Genomic DNA, 18,557 nt, shown 5'->3' with positions numbered 1-18,557 from the left:
TCGATTGGACATCTATTGAGTTTCTATCTTGAGTTGTTATTTTCGCTCTTACTATAATATTTCTTTACCTTATGTATTCGTTGTATGATAATATGGTTTGGTTGGGGTTTTTCGTATCCCGATCAATGTGTCATAGCTTGGCCCTAGTTCGGGTCATGACATTAGGGATATGAAAGCGTAAAGAGAGAAAGAAGAAGAGGTGTCTGTTGTCAGAGCTAATTATATGCACTCAACCCCACAAAGGAAATGTCGAGACCACCATGTCAATCAGGAAACATTCTCTCATCTGAGTTTCATAAATCCTCCCAAAGTATTTACCCCATTAAAGGAATCTCAAACTCAACTTTATGAGAGTTTGAAAGCAATTTGTATGCTTCATCCTATAAAAGGAAGACCAGCCAACCCTTTGGGTAAATTATACAGGACTGATAGATGTGCTTATCATTCAAGAGTAGCTGGACATAATATAAAGAATTGTTTAACCCTTTAACATAAAATTCAAAACATTATTAACAACAAGTTAATCAATATTGAGAAAACTTCCCCAAATTTGATGTTCTTTCCTTTGTAAACGCATATTTAATCATTTTTCTTTCATTTCATCGCACCTTTTCTTGTAATGAACTACGCCTGATCTAAATTCTCAAGAATGAGATACGTAGGTGGCCTATGTGTAATGACTCTCTAGGTCATTTCCTCTATTTTTTGATCTTTTCAATGTTTAAAGTTTTCCCGTAGTGACCTTAAGTCATTTATGAGTTATTGGCACTAACATTTTGGTTGCCTGGTTGTTCATTTATGTTTTATGCTGGTTTCTCTATTTTACAGCTCTTGGAGTTTGAATGGTTGAATTAGGTCAAAACTCTAGGAAAACAACCTTAGAATGGAATTCTGATGGTTCCATCAACTTGAATTGAAATTCCAATAGTGTGGTTAGATATGGAATAGGGATCAATTTCTAGTCGCATAGCTTTACAACTTTCAGCATGTTAAGGAGTTTTCAAAGTTGATTTTCAGCAAGTTTGGGAAGCCGTTTGTTAAGGTGTGGCTTGGTTATTGTTACACCCCACAGTCTTGAACTCGGAAGGTTCCTTAAGTTACCTAGAAGCTGTCATGTGAACCCCCTAACTTACGACATCATAAAATGACTCTAAGGAAGGGAGAATGTGATACCCCATAGTAGAGAAGGTTGGAAATAGAGTCATAAGAATCCGGAAGGAATTGGAGGACAAGTAATGCGTCGTAGGACTCAATTTACCTACGTAAGCTACTAACTTAGAAGTCTTACATACTTGAGCTATTTGAGTACATACCAAGCTTGCATAGCATGGATGACATAGGAAAATCACGCTCTGTAGGATTTGAACCTACGACATCGGGTTTTGGAGACCCACGTTCTATCGAACTGAACTAAGAGCGAGACAGAATTTGGAACTTGCTATCCTCTTGCCTAGCAGGCAAAGATTTAGCTCCGTGGAAAGGATTCTTATGATTGTTCAGTGATGGGTTTTCTCCTTTTAGGATTAGGTTTCTATCCCGTGTTGTGCTAAGCTCATTTCTCTTTTTAGGTCTTACCTTTTGTACTTAAGATATTGCATACCCTGCAAGTCATTCATTATCCACACATGTCATACAGCTTTCATATAGAAGCTTAGGAGGCATTCCAAGCTTAAGAGTGTGGGGTGTAATACTAATTGAGTTAGAGCCTCTCACTGTCTCCTAGATGATAAAAAGTAGAGGGTATGTAGAGTTATCCCACTTTCCTTGGCATGTCTTTGATAGATGTGTAATGTGTATATATGCGTATGCAAGTTGGGGATAATCTCGTGCATAAAGCCCCGAGCATAACTTGTGATTCTTATCCACTTCTGGATACTAGAACTCCTACAATAGTTGAGTTGTTATCTCTCAAACTCCTATAGGATGGGAAGTGATAAATATGTAAATCCTATCCCTTCTTTCTTTTGACATGTCTTAAAGATAAATGATATATGATAGAACTCTAGAGTAATTCCATTCTTAAGCTCTGAATATGCTATGTGTCTCCTATTCACACATTGATGGGAAAACTCTCATCGTAGCTGAGCTCCCTTCCCTGATCTGTCCATATATCGATGAGTAGTGGGATGTAAAGCTCCTACTCCTAAGGACTCTGTAATAATAGATGTATCTGATTTCTTAAGCTAGTTGGCGTTACCTTAAAATATGTCTATATCTCCTGAGACTTTATTTAATGTAGCCCTAATGGCACTTAAAGGGAACCTGAGATGATTATTATTCTGACCCACGAATGATAGTTCTGTATGATTACCTTATTGAGTTTCAAATGATGATGAGTATGACACCGAGACCCATAATAGGCCGGGTATGGTATATGATGATATGATTATAACACCGAGTCTCATAATGGGTCGGGTACAGTATATGATGATATGATTATGACACTGAGTCCTATAATGGGTCGGGTACGGTATATGATGATATGATTATGACACCGAGTTCCATAATGGGTTGTGTATAGTATATAATGATATAATTATGACATCGAGTCCCATAATGGGCCGGATATGGTATATGAAGATATGATTATAACATCGAATCCCATAATAGGCCGGGTACAGTATGATATATATATATATATATATGATGATAAGATATGATGGTATGAGATGGTAACAGTACGATATGAATGTACACTACTCCCTACACCGAGTCTCTCACTAAAAGGTCAAATATAGTCTATAGGCATGCATGTGAAAATATAGTGATACCTTTGTAGCGCCAAACTCCACTAGCGGTCCGGGTATGATATGGGAAGATGATAGACATGCCCTTATTTTATAAGATGCATGTGCGGTGATTTATTAAATGTTATACTTGTTTTCTGCATCTCTAATTCTGCTGTAATCTCACTTATGCGGTGTTATGCTTTATATATTTAGTACATGTATCGTACTGACCCCCTTTCTTCGGAGGGCTGCATTTCATGCCCGCAGGTACAGATGTTCATTTTGGGGATCCGCCAGCTTAGGATTTCCACTCAGCTATGTTGGAAGTGCTCTACCTTTCCGGAGCCTAGCTTTTGATGTTGGTCATTTGATGTATGTATGTGTTTATTCAGGGGTACGGTGGGGGCCTTATCCCTACATATGATACAGTTAATACTCATAGAGGTCTGTAGACATGTGTATGTAGGTTTTTTGTAAGTTTGTTTTAATTGTGCCTATACGACGCATTGTAAGTGTTTTTATATTATAGTAGCCTTGTCGGCTTGCGTGCCCTTTTATGATATGATACGAATAAAAGAAGCTACATCTACATGAAAAAGCTTTGACCCATTGGGTTTTTTGGTGTGTAGTATCATATTATACGTAGTCTAACTTGGCTATAGCTAATACATACGTATATGGGAGTCCAGTTCAAACCCCAATCACGGCTACAGGGTTGGGTCGTGAAAGATTATGGCACCGAGTCCCATAATGGGCTGGGTATGATATATGATAATAATATGCATGACTTTGTTTCGTAAGGTACAGGTACAGTGATTTCTTGATTATAATTCTTGTCTACTGAATCTCTACTTCAAATGTGATCTGCTTGATTGTATTTTATGCTTTATATACTCAGTACATATGTCATACTGAACCTCTCTCTTCGGGGGGATATGTTTCATGCCCGCAGGTACAGATACTTGTTTCGGGGATCCACCAGCTTAGGATTTCTACTCAGCTATTTTGGAATGCTCCATTATCCTGGAGCCTAGATTTTTGGTACTGACCTTTTTAATGTATATATTTGTTTATCCAGGGGTACGATGGGGCCCTGTCCCATCATATGCTATCGTTAATACTCTTAGAAGTCTGTAGACATCTATGGTTTGTATATAGGTGTTATCCAGCTATACTAGTATGACTTATGTTTGGGAAATTCCCTTTTATAGTGACAACCTTGTTGGTTTGCATGTATGCATATTTTGGGACATTATATGTAGTGGTAGCCTTGTCGGCCTACGTATGTATAGTTGGGGCATTCCTACATATTATGACAGCCTTGTTGTCTTACGTACTATGTTATCTTTTGATGTTGTAACTCCTTAGGAGACACGTTGCATTACCATAAATATGGGACAGTTTTGAGATAACATTCTATTTACTTAAGTCCCATATTATGTTTTCTTGCGAAATGATTATAGTTAATAGGTGTGTACACAACTGTCCAATTCGGGTACTAGTCATAACCTACGGGGTTAGGTCATGATACTAATGCCCCCGCGGCCTTCATGGACTTGATGAATAGGGTGTTCAAGCAATACTTGGACATATGTGTGATTGTGTTTATTGATGATATTTTGGTTTACTCTAGGAGTGAGGGAAGCATGCCGATCATTTGAGGATAGTGTTGCAAGTACTTAAAGATCATCAATTATTTGCCAAGTTTAGCTAGTGTGAATTTTGGTTAAGATAGATTGCTTTTCTTGGTCACATTGCGTTTGGTGAAGGAATTATGATTGATCCTAAGAAAATGGAAGTGGTGAAAAATTGGCCTAGACCATTGTCTCCTTGGGATATTAGGAGATTCTTGGGACTATTTGGATACTATAGGAGGTTTGTGGAGGGTTTTTCATCAATCTCTTTGCATTTGACCAAGTTGACCCAAAACAAAGTGAAGTTCCAATAGTCGAAAGCTTGTGAGAAGAGTTTTCAAGAATTGAAGGATTGTCTTACTATCGCTCCTATTTTGACCTTACCAGAAGGGTCCGATGGCCTTGTTATGTATTATGATTCCTTAAGGATCGGACTTGGTTGTGTGTTGATGAAACATGGCAAGGTTACAGCATATGCCTCTAGGCTGTCATGACCCAACCCCGTAGGTCGCGATTGGGGTCCGACCTGGACCTTCGTATACGTATACGTAACTATCAAATATAGCCAAATTGAACTATGCGTAATGTGATACTATACCCAAAAACCCCAATGGGTCAAACTTTTTCATGTACATATAGTCTCTTTCATTCGTACCATATCATGAAAGGGCACACGAGCCAACAAGGCTTCCATAACATAAAAACATTCACAACATGTCATATAGGCACAATTGAGACAACTTACACTTAACCCACATACACATGACTATAGATATCAAAGAATAATAATAGCAACATATGGCGGGATAGAGCCCCTGCCGTACCCCTGAATAAACAAACATATACATCGTAGGTTCAGTACCCCAAACTCAGCTCCGATACAATAGAGCTTCTTCAAAACTGGCTGAGCAGAATTCTAAGCTGGCGGATCCCCAAAATGTGCGTCTGTACCTGCGGGCATGAAATGCAGCCCCCTAAAGAAAGGAGGGTCAGTACGATATATGTACTATGTAAAGTACAAAATATCATAACTGAGACAACAGCTAAAATAGGGATGTAGGGGGCAAGTATAACATTTAGCCATCTATCATACCTGCATCGTATAAAATAAACCCATACAGACTATCATCACGTACTATATCTGGCCCGTTCGGGGACTCGGTGTAACAACTACATCATTTTGTCATCATAAGCATATATGTACCATTAGCGCTGTGGAACATACAGCCTGATCCATCTATATAACAAGTACACACCTAGGAACGATGGCCCGATCCACATATCATATAATAATGCCAAGGAATGATGGCCCGATTCATGTCTCATATAATAATGTCGAGGTACGATGGCCCAATTCGTATATCATATAATAATGTCGAGGTACGATGTCCCAATCCATATATAATATATTATTCCGTAAAATGTACGGCCCGATCCCTATATAGCAAAATATGTCGAGGTATGTTTGTCCCGATTCATATATATCATAATGCATATACGTGCACGTAAAACTTGACAAAATATCAAACATCTCTCAACATATTATCATAACGTATTTCCAAGAGCCTCTAGGTATAGGAGCTTGCACATCCAATCATTATTAAGTGTGTAGAAGGCTCGAGGGTAGTAGCTTAACTACTTTAAGACTTCTAGCATTCAGGAGTGAACACGAGTCATGAGTTATGTCTGAAACTTATGAATGGAACTACCTCCAAACTTGTATCATATATCAATACTTATATTTAAGACATTCCAAAAGAAAAGAGAGGTAGGCTTTACGTATATTACTTTTCATCATATAGGAGCCTCAGAAGGTACTAACTCAGTTATCGCAAGAGTTCTAACATCGGGGAGTGAATAAGATTTATGAACCATACTCGGGGTTCTATGAATGGAATTATACCCACATTACATATACCATCCACTTATGGCTAAGACATGCCAAGAGAAAAGAAGAGTTAAACCTTACATACACTCTGCTTTTCATCATCTAGGAGATAGTGAGAGACACTAACTCAATTAGCATAGGAGCTCTCACTTCCAGAAGTAGGTAGGAGTCGTGAATCATATTCGGAGCTTCATGAGTAGATTTTTCTCCACATTTCATATGCACATCATACTTAAGACTAAGATATGCCAAGAGAAAGGAAGGATAGCTTTACATACTCATCACTTCCTAACGTCTGGAAGGATTGAGGAGTCCTAGTTCACTTACTGTAAGAGTGCTTTCATTAAGAAGTAAATGAGGACCGTAAATTATGCTTGGCCTTTATGAGTAGATTTACCCTCAAGCTCATATCATTCATTACTTAAATTGAAAGACATGCCAAAAGAAAGGAAGAGATAGCTTCATATACCTCTTACGGGTTACTCATAACCACGTTCGCGTCGTCGTCCTCTGAACCTATTTAACACAAAAATAATACTCATATTAATAACCTTTAAATTTCCAACATCTAAATCCACAACCAAGCACACATAGGCATCAATTCCTTATTTGCCTTTCACGACTAGTCTCGACTATTCTATTAGTTAGTTAAGAAGTTAACGAAATTTAGGTAGCATCTCCTTTATAACTCGCCCTATCCGAACTTCCAATTATATATTCAATTAGTACATACAACCAAAAACAACAATCATAGCCAATATGAAATTATACCACTTCAACATTACATAAAACAAGTCCCAAACAGCCTGTTCAAAACTACGACCCCAAAATATAATTTTCAATCTTTAAATCGTAAAATCTTCACCACATGAAATGGGGTGTCATGTGGCTGCAACCAGCAGAACTTATACCCATATTTAAACATGTTTCCATCCCTGAAACACTACAAAACAATTCCCAATATGACACTACAATAACAACGACACTAGTTACATTTTAAGCCACTAGAATACGTCAAAACAGTCCCTATACGACCTGCCCCTTCCTTCAGCCATAACGTCCATATTTTCACGTCTCCAACTCAATTTTACACACCATAACATGCTTAAACCTTTACCAAAATGTGGGAGAAGAGAATCAAGACATACTTAACAAATGGCTTCCCAAACTTGCTGAAAATTAACTTCGGAAACTCCTTGACATGGCTGAACTTTGGTGGCTGTTTGCAGCCCTACCTTGCTGCCCCAACTATCAATTTCCATTGATAAACACCCCCACTTAGTTGATTAATACCATTAATTCACGGAGAAAAATCGGAGGGCTTACCTTAAAGTAGCCATGGATGACGCCCATCTTTCTTGCTCCCTAGGTTTTCTCTTCTTTCTTTTTTTTGTTCAATTTTGCTGAATTTTAAGGTGTATACATCATGTAACACCTATATATATGCATCCTTAAGAGGTGCCACCTCAATCATGCATCCAATCCTTGGCTGCCACATGGCAGTGTGGGGTCCACCCAAGCTGCTGCATCACCTACTTGACCTAAGTAGGTGCATCACCTACTTGTCCAAGTAGGTGCATCACCTACTTGCTTCGAGTAGGCACGTCGTCTCCTTATTTCTCTTCCATGAGTTTGTAATCTCGTATCACTTCGAGAGTCTATGTATTCCTTGCTACTTAAGCTCGACGAGTACTCAAGTATCTTAGTTATGTAAGATGTCCAAGGTTATAGCTTATGCAAGTAAGTCGAGTCCTACAACCTATTACTTAGCCTCCAATTCCTTTCGGATTCTTATAACCCTATTTACAATCTTCCTTATTATGGGGTATATTATTCTTCTTTCCTTAGAGTTATTTGATACATGGTGGATAATCTAGATCACACGGCACTTTTCAATAGACTTAAGACAGTGTCCTAAGGTGCAAAAGTACAAGGCATAACATCCTTCTCCCTTTAGAACATTCATCCTCAAATGTTAACTCTTATAAGGTTTAAAAGGATTTTAGGAAATTTCTGTAATAGTTGTCATATACAAGCCTTTATTACCCAAGGTAGGAGTTGAGATTACCTGCAGACAAGGGGACCAAGTACGGATATTTATTCTTCATCTCCTTCACAGCTTCCCAAGTCACCTCTTCTCTATTCATATTTTGTCATAATACCTTGACGGAGGACACATCTTTGGTTCGCAACCTTCTGACTTGGCGATCAAGTATGGCTATAGGTTGTTCCTCATATGAGAGTTCCTTTGGTCGATATAATCGATGTGGGGACCCCATAAAGTCTTATTATTTTCTTGATATACAACCTCGCATAGTGCTCAGTTGAGTATGTCATCCCGATCGGAAGGAAATGGGCTGATTTGGTCAGTCTACTCACGATAACCCATATGGAATCACTCTTTCATAGAGTGTAAAGTAAGACTGTAATGTAATCCAAATTAATTTCTTCCCATTTCTAAGATGGGATTTCCATCTCCCGTAATAGTCTACTAGGCTTCTGATGCTCGATCTTGTTTAAGTTATTTCACCGGTTTTCTTATCCCAACTTGTAATACTCTAGGCATATTCTACTGTGCCTTTACTCAGATTTTCTTTCTAGTTCTCTTACCCCACATCATATTGAAATTACCGACTTCTTATTATTTTTATCAAGTAGTCACTTGATCTCATCCTTAGCATACTAATATTCGTAGGTTGCATAACTCTTCTTGTACACTTTTGTACAAAGTGTGTTCAATTCTATTCATAGCCTTTTTTTCTCTTGACTTATTCCGCTCCACATATTTCATTGTACTGACATGCAGTTGCAATCTATTTTGTCATATTAGTTTCTCTTCCTTTACTTACTCTTAAGTTCTCTTATATTCTACCTTAGGAGAGACTTCGTATCCTTCCTCTTGTGCTACTAGTATGTCGCAATATCAGTAGTCAATAACTATGTTGCCAGCATCTTGACCTTTAGTCAGGTATAGCCTTGCTATCCTTTAAATTACCTTTAAGTTACTCAGTGTTATTCTTTTATCGTATTCATCTCTTTTGTATACACCCATTCTATGATGTCATACTGTTTGAGGTCTTTATGTTACACCCCGCACTCTCGAGCTCGGAACGTTTTTTTAAGTTCCTTAGACACTATCATGTGAGCCGGATAAGCTACGATGCTATCAAACAATTCTAAGGGAAGAAGATTGTGATACCTCATGAGAAGGAAGGTTGAAAATGGAGTCATAAGAATCCGAAAGAAATTGGAGGCCAAGTAATGAGTCATAAGACTCGATTTACCTACGTAAGCCACTAAGTTAAGAGTCGTATACACTTGAATTGCTTAAGGACATACCAAGCTTACGTAGCATGGATTACATAGGCTCCTAAAATAAGACAAGATTACAAACCCGTGAGGAAGGGGAAAAGATGACATGTGGCAGCCAATGGAGGAGCGACACGTGGCAGCACCTCAAGCAAGCAGGTGATGCACCTACTTAGGGTCAAGTAGGTGATGCAGCTGCTTAGGGGGATGGACCCCACTGCCATGTGGCAGCCCCTAGTTGGCAGCATGATACAGTGGCCAATCATGACTTGACACGTGTCACCCTAAGGGGACGACATGTGTCACCTCCAAGGCAGCCCATGTATTTATGTTTTATGACTCTTAAAGCAAGTCATTTATCCAAAATAAGCCAAGAACTTAAAAGGAAAAATGTGAAGAAGAAAAAGGAGAAAGGCAGCCACGCTTTGGAAAAATTAAGGTAAGTTCTTCCATTTTCCTCCGTGAATTAATTATCTATGATGTTCCTCAACCCCGTGGAGGTGTATATATGTATATTATGATGTATACAGAATTAATTCTTCAGCTTGGAACTTGAGAGAAAATTGAAAGAACAAAGAGGGAAAATGTTAAAAACTAGTTAACAAACCCGTTTTTGGAGGGGACAGTTGTTAGTAATATTGATATAACTTCTTGTGTATAGCTTCATTTCGGGTGATTCAATATGTTTTGGAAAGGTATTTCATAGGTCTATAACTTTCATGAGACTTTAAAATCCAGTTTTGCATTTAGATTCTCGAAAAAGGGTGATGAAGTGTAGAGGAGGTACTGCCCAGATTTTGGTTTTTGAAATCTTACACGGACTGCTGCTGGTGTTTTGGGCATATCTTTTTGTACAGAATTGATGTAGGGGTGATTTGAAATTGTATGCGATCCTAAGACACATTTCTATAACTTTCATGCAGGATGTAAATCCTGTTTCCCTCCATTACCCCTTCGAAACGAAGCAACGAGGTAAAACAGTAAGCTGTCCAGAATTCACGTTTTGATAGTTTTGAGTGAGTTGTTGCTAGAGGGGTATAATGTATTGTTGCAGGGACTAAATGCATTCTAAAAGGGGTGTGGATGCTTCTGGTTGCAGCCACACGACCTCTCGTTTTGTATAATGAAAGGCATTATAGAATAAAGACTAGACGCCCTATTTGATATCATCTTTTTGAATGAGTCATTTGGAGTTTATATTGTATATTGTTGGGGTGAATTGCTGCAGGTTGTTGTTGTTGGTTGGCTGTAGGTCTTAGGGACCTAATTGGAAATTTAGATAAGGCACATTATAGGGGAGGTGCTTTCCAATTTTCGGCGACGCCTTGGCAAATAATAAAACTAGTCGGGGAAACGACTAAGGAAATAGATTCTATTAATACTAAGGTGTAACCTAGGGTGCTGGAAAGTTAAGAGGGGTTGATATTCATATTACTTTCATATTGAATAGGTTCAAAGGATGGCGAGGCAAACAGGATAAGGAATAATTCAGACAAGGTATGTGAAGCTTTCTTTTGGCATGTTTTTGGCATAAGTACGTAAAGCCTATCTTGTTTCTTCTTTTGGCATGTCTTCAACTTAAGTAATAAATGATATGAAATTGAGGGTAAATCTACTCATAAATGCCAAGCGTAATTCACGGTCCTCATTTACTTCTTGATGAAAGCACTCTTACAGTATTTGAACTAGGGCTTCTCAATCCTTCCATACATTAGGAAGTGATGAGTATGTAAGTCTATCCTTCCCTTCTCTTGGCATATCCTTGATAGAAGTGAAATATGTATATCTGCGTATGCAAGTGGGGATAATTCTATTCATAAGGCCCCGAGCATACCTCCTGATTCTTATCCACTGTTGAATACTAGGATGCCTACGATAGGTGAATTAATGTCTCTCAAACTCCTTTGGGATAGGAAGGGACAAACAGGTGAGACCTACCCTTTCTTTCTTTTGACATGTCTTAAAGAAAACGATACATAATACAAGCTCTAGAGTAAGTCCATTCCTAAGCTCCGAATACGCTATACGTCTCATATTCACTCCTTGGCAGGAAAACTCTCATTGTAGTTGAGCTACCTTCCCTGAACCGTCTATATGTCGATTAATAGTGGGACTTAAAGCTCCTACTCCTAAGGACTCTGTGATGACAGATGTCTATGATTCCCTTAAGCCGGTTTGCATTACCCTAAAATATGTCTATAATTCCCGAGACTTCACTTAATATAGCCCTAGTGGCACTCAAAGGGCACCTGAGATGATTATTATCCTGATCCACGAATGATAGTTCAGTATGATTACCCTAGTGAGTCTCAGGTAATGATCTACCTATATATGATGACTATGACACCGAGTCTCCTAATGGGCCGAGTATGGTATATGATGATATGATTATAACACCGAGTCTCCTAATGGGCCGGGTATGGTATATGATGCTATGATTATAACACCGAGTCCCCTAATGGGCCAGGTATGGTATATGATGCTATGATTATAACACCGAGTCCCCTAATGGGCCGGGTACGGTATATGATGCTATGATTTATAATACCGAGTCCCTTAATGGGTCGGGTATGGTATATGATGATATGATGATAACACTGAGTCCCCTAATGGGTCGGGTATGGTATATGATAATATGATATAATGGGTCGTTCGACTCGATTTACCTACGTAAGCTACTAACTTAGACGTTTTACATACTTGAGCTACTTGAGTACATACCAAGTTTATGTAGCAAGGATTATACGAGTTCTTAAAATAAGACAAGATTATGAACCCATGAGGAAGAGGAGAGAATGACACGTGACACGTGGCAGCATAAGAAGGTGGCATGTGGCAGCAGGTGACCCACCTGCTTGGGGGGAGGTCCCTACTGCCATGTGGCAGCCCCCAATTGGCAGGATGGATACGTGGCCCAATAGGGGATGGACACGTGTCACCTCCAAAGCCACCCTATATATGTATGTTAAGTGACTAAGGAGTTCATTCCTTATCTTAAAACTTAGCCAAAAGCTGAAGAATTTGGAGAGCAAGGGAACATAGCTACAGATGGCTTCCTTTAGTGGTAAGTCTCCAAATTTCCTCCATAAATTAATTATCTACGGTATTCCTAAAGTATGTGGAGATGTATATATGTATCTTACGATGTCTACGGAATTATTTCTTCAGCTTTACACCTAGAAGAGTGTGAAAGAAGAAGAGGAAAATGCTAGAGGGTCAAAGGAGGGAGCTACGAGTTTGGCCTTGGAAGGTGGGTTCTTTGATTTCATTCTACAAATTAATTATTCAGGGTATCCCATGGCGATATAAAGGTGTTTGATAACATAAAATTCTAATTTGGGGCAGCGGAGAAGGGACATAAACAGTCCGCTCCATTTCAGTATGTCAAGAGGTTTTCGAAGTGAGTTTTGGGCGAGTTGGCCAATTTCGCGTAAGGTGAGACCTTTTCTTTCAATTTGGAGTTTATGGTGTTTTTAAGAAGTGTATTATATGTTGTTTAAGTTGCTGTAAATGTGAAAACATCATAGAGATGCTTGATGTTCGAAATAAACTAAATTGGAGTCGCTATAGCTAAATTGTAGTCGAAGCAAGGTGTTGTGCTTGTGGTGTGCTGCTGCAGGTATGTGGGGGGGGGGTGTTGCAGGGCCTAAAAGTATTCTAAAATAGGTGAGGTTTCTGCTGATTTCAGCCACACGACCACTCGTTTCGTATAATTAAAGGCTTTGCGAAATAAAGACTAGAAACCCTATTTCTGTGTCGTAATTTTCAGCAAGTTGTTTGGAGCTTATGTTTTGTAATGTTGCCGTGTTTTATTTGTATATGAGCTGCAGGTTGTTGTTGTTGGCTGGTTTTAGTATTTAGGGATTTAATTGAAAATTTGGATAGGGCATGTTATAGCTGAGGTGCTGCCCAATTTTTGTTAACATCTTAACTAATTAAAGACCTAGTCAAGGAGGTGAACAAGGACATAGGTTCCATGAATACTAATGTGCAACTGAAGGTGCTAAAAAGTTTAAGATTGTTGATACTCGCATTGCTTCCATGTTAAATAGGTTTGGATGATGACGACGTGAACGTGATTAAGAGAAGTCCATACGAGGTATGTGAAGCTTTCTCTTGGCATATTTTTAGAATAAGTATGTAAAACTATCTTTCTTCCCTTTTGGCATGTATTAGCCTTAAGTAAATTGTATGTGAAATGAGGGAATAATTCCATTCCCAGAACTCCAAGTATGCCTCATAATCCCTATCCACTGCTTGGTATTGGAACTCCTACAAGAATTAAGTATTACCTGTTAAGGCTTCTACGTGTTAAAGAGTAGTGTGTGGAAAGCTACCTCTCCTTTCTCTAGATATGTACTTGGTATGAAAATTATATTATGATGCCATAGTTGTTCACTGAGCCCTAGGATGGGCCGAGTACGAAATATATATATAATGACCACATGAAGGAAAGTACAGACTATATAGAGCTTATTTTCTTTCTTTTTTTGGCATGTCTTAGTTGTAAGTTAAATATGATATGAGCTCCGGGGTAACTCCATTCTTAAGAATCTCTTATTTACTTCTGAATATTGAACTCTTATAGTAGTTGAACTATTTTCCAGGGAACTTCTATATGTTAAAGAGGTAACCAGTGTACATGCTCCAAGTCTTAAATACTATATGATAACAAGTGTTTCTGATTCCATAAGCGACTTGATCTTACCTTGGTACATTTCTAGGGTCCCCAAGATTACAACTGACATAGCCCATAATGACATTTAGAGGACACTCGAGATCATTACACTATGACTCGGGTCCTCAGACGAAAGTTTAATCTTCTTATACGATCAAGTATCTGGTAATATTTTAAATTGCATATGGTTACTCACTACTCTACTCGTGCATATTGTAACCCTTCTATCACTGAGTCCCGGGCCAGTGTATGTTCTCATACACAGTTCACTGCATTATTCATTGAGTCCCTCACTAAAGGGCCAAGGCAAGTATGTATATATATGATGATGTGTTGTAATAAGGTGGTGATGGTGCCGGGCCTATGATGGTCCTACAGATATGATTCACCGGACCTCTGAAAAGGCTGGCTATATTGTATGATTTGACCATGCATACTTTTTATGATTCACAGGGTATAGGTATAGATTTCTGATTTGATATTTTATCCCCTATTTCCCTATTTTAGATATGCTTCTAGTTGTATTATGTTATGTTGTACATACTCAGTACATATATCGTACTGACCCCCTTTCTTCGAAGCGCTGTGTTTCATGCCCGTAGGTACAAATACAGGTTTTGGGAGTCCGTCTGTTTAGGATTCCATTTAGCTCAATTGGAAGAGGCTCTATTCTATCGAAGCCTAGTTTTTGGCACTGGCCACTGATTTATATAATTGTTTCTACTTATTCAGGGGTACGGCGGCAGCCTTGTCGGCTACATGGTGTATGGTATATATTATTACATTATGGCAGCCTTGTCGGCTTGCGTACCCTTTCAGGTTATGGTGCAAATGAAAGAGGCTACAGATATATGAAATGCTATGACCCATGGGGGTTCTCATGTACATATCATGTTGTTTGTAGTCCGTTTTGACTACACCTGATTTATATACATTACATGTCTAAAATTTGACTTGACTACAGCTGATAAATATATACACAGGGGTCCAGGTTGGACCCCAGTCGCGGCCTACGGGGTTGGATCGTGATAGAAGTGGTATCAGAGAAGTTCATCCTTGGATTATATGTAGACCGTGTCTAGCAAAGTCTTGATTATTGATGTGTTGTGTGACACATCTATAAACAGGAAGCTATAGGACATTTAGAATGTTACCTTTCTTTTCTATCTGAGATCATGCTATAGATCCGAGTCATGGGACAATTCTTTATACTGACCGTGGATCTTAACAGTAGGATGATATCAACATAAGGAAGTAATTGATGATATGGGAAGTTACGGAGCATGCAGGTAAGTAAAGTAAAGGCACGAAAGATATCTGTTGGGTAAGGTATAGATATGTGATTGTAATGTAAAGTTGAAAACTAAAGGGAAAAGTAGACAGGAAGTGCAACAGATACAGTTCGAAGTTAAACATACGAGGTAAGTCCATTATTTTCATATTATTATTGATATTGAAAGCCTTGTGTGTGTGCGATATGAGACGCTATTGAAAGCCTTGTGCGGCCGTGATATGATATGAATATATATATGTTGGCCCTGTGAGGCATTATTGATATCTTCTGCGTGCAGGTTTGGGATAGTATGAAATATAGAGGAAACTCTGCCAAATTTTTCCTAAAACAAGAAAAGGGAATGAAACATAGATTCTTAAGATGTCTTGGAAATTAATACCAAGTACCCCTATTATGTTTAACTAAAGCTGTAAGAGGTACCCTTCATGTCATCGATAAGGGGCGCCATTTTTACTTGGAGAATTTTATTTCGGAGAAACAAAAGACTATCTGAGCAGTAGAGTTCAGACTACGGTACCTCCAGCCGTATTTGTGCTGTAGGACCAAAAAGAAGGGAAAAAAAGCTCAGGTTGAAGGGTAAGATGGACTCAATTGAGTTTCACTTTTCTTGAAAAGTACCAAGCCCCCAACTCTTAGTTGAAAGTTAGATAAGTTGTTCATAACGCGAGGATAAACTCAGAAGAAGACATTGTGGGTCAAGTGTTAAGAAGTACTGTGATGTTTAAGGGATTCTAGTTTTCTTCTAACGATGGTTGGAAAGCGCTCTATGATAAAAGTTATTAGTTCTCCAGCAACTAATTGGAAAAAGAAATGCTAACAATAGCACCCCAGAGAGATGTTATGAATTGAATATGAGTATGAACTAAAAGAAAGATACGTAACTATGGGTTTAAAGGTATAGTACAACAATGCGGGAATAAAGTAGAACCGTTAGTAAGGCGTACTTAGTTTGTGTTGCCTAAGTCAAAAGCCTGTGTTAGGTATACAGTAAGGGCAAGGGGCATAAGGTAGAAAGGAATGATACGTGTACATACTATCGCCCAAAAAAATAATGGAACCCTTAAGAGATGAAGATGGCAAACTTAAGAAATAATTGGTGCAACCTACATTCACCCCAAGGAACAAAGTATGTAGGTTGGGATAAAGCTACTACTTCAAGAAAACCTTGAACAGTTATTGTCGGAATACTAGCACTGCCTAATTAGAATTGGAATGACTACATGTGCTAATTAATTCTTGGATGAAGACAAGTAGAAGGTGGCCTTGGACAATTTATTCCATGAGTCCCATTACTCAAGTACAGATTAATGGATGAGGCGTCGTACTATGCATGAGAAGGTTCTCGACTCTTCATGATTTAGCCAAGGTTCCGTACATGGATAGTCAGGTTATAAAATATACAGAGAGATGGAGACATGATATAGTATCAAGTAGATTGGGGAAGGAGATTTGATGAAATTGAGACTGGACATAGAGACAGAGAGAAAGGTATAAGAAGATAAAAGTGCAAGTACCCTCTAAAGGGGGGAAATCAATGAGAAAAACTACAAAGGTAAGGTGGAGGCAATTGATGTGGCAACATATTGAAGATGGATGTTTAAATTTCAATAAGATCCCTTGTTGAACCAAGTTAGGAAGGTCTGAAAGTCACCAATAATTGGATGGAAGCCAGAATCTTATGTAAGGCAGTGTTAAGAAGTTTTTAACAAGACCTTGAATGACATAACGCTAAAAGGTGGGTGCGTATAAAAAGAAAAAGGGCATAGCAATGAAAGGATATTGAATAACTCAAGAGACACTATGGAGGATAATGACATCATGCTAGACCAAAAACCAAACTGATGGCTATAGAGTTGGTTGCAAAGGATATTGCGACAGATGCATAACCAAGGAAAAGGAATAGAAAACCTCCTATGGTAGGAGATGAGAAGAGTAAAGCATGAGTAAGGGAAAAAAAGAAGTATAGTAAGATAGGACACAAGCAAGTTCCAACATGAGTGAAATGTGTATAGTAGAATGAACTAAGAGACGAAAAAACTACGTCTACCTCCTACAAGTTGCATCAAAACGGTTGTACACCCTATGGATATGTATATATAAGCATCAGGCTAAGTGAGTAAGTACATGATAATAGGAATAAGGGCTTAATAATGACAAGGCAATTATGATATTTTGGATACCCCATCAAAAGCTATGAAGATAGGTTAAGCCAAACTATCGAGATGGAGTTAGTACTACGGGAAAAGTAAGACATGGCCACGGTTGGACCAAAGATCTACTCCAACATCGATTGTAGGATAAGGGGAGAAATAGCAAGGTAAATATGAGACCTAGCAAGACGACGCTAAGATATTTCTTAGGTTAAGTTGAATACCTTCTCGCATTCTCGTAAAGGTAAAGGATGACACGAGATAACGTATCTAAAGTGTTATAAGTTGGGACAAGCTGAGGTAAGGAAATTGTGAAAAGGTTTAAACCAAGAGGAGCAGAAGTAACGGGTTACTAAAAGATGGCGGACTTATATGCCAAATTCCTTTACAATTATATCAGGTAACGACAGACGGAGTATAGAACGACTATGAAAGCCAACTTCAAGGATTGAAAAACAAAACCCAAAGGGTAAAGTACCAGTTAAAGTCTTCTAAGAAATTGAGGAGTAAGACATGAGGTCGCCACATCTATTGCCTAGAGTAAAGAGGCTTAAAGCATAGTTAGTGCCTGGATGTCAGTCCAAGAAAAGATTGGGAACACAGACGGGTCTTAGTACCACCTTTCACCCTCAAAATAGATAAATAGACTAAGCGTACCACTTAAATGGTAGAAGATATGTCGGGAACTGGTGTTGTTAGCTCGAAGGTAGCTGGGATGATTATCTATCACTTAGCAAGTTGCCTACCATAATATCTACCACTCCAGTATCAAAATAGACCATGCAAGGCTGGTAGGGAAGATGTGTAAATCCTTTATTAGTTGGGTCGATATTAAAAAGACTAAGCTAGTAGGGCCAGACATGATTGAGCAAGCT

The 18,557-nt window shown here is 38.6% G+C and overlaps 1 non-coding gene across 1 annotated transcript; it reads right to left on the bottom strand.

Moving 5' to 3' along the window:
• Positions 1-1,346: 1,346 nt before the first annotated feature.
• Positions 1,347-1,420, bottom strand: TRNAW-CCA (transfer RNA tryptophan (anticodon CCA)). Its single transcript has one exon. It is a non-coding gene; the product is annotated as a tRNA-Trp (tRNA).
• Between the last annotated feature and the right edge of the window lie 17,137 nt (positions 1,421-18,557).

Source organism: Solanum dulcamara, chromosome 10 (genome assembly GCF_947179165.1).
Source record: "Solanum dulcamara chromosome 10, daSolDulc1.2, whole genome shotgun sequence".
NCBI lineage: Eukaryota > Viridiplantae > Streptophyta > Magnoliopsida > Solanales > Solanaceae > Solanum > Solanum dulcamara.
Note: the sequence above shows the minus strand (reverse complement) of the source record. Positions and strands in the feature narration are given on the sequence as shown.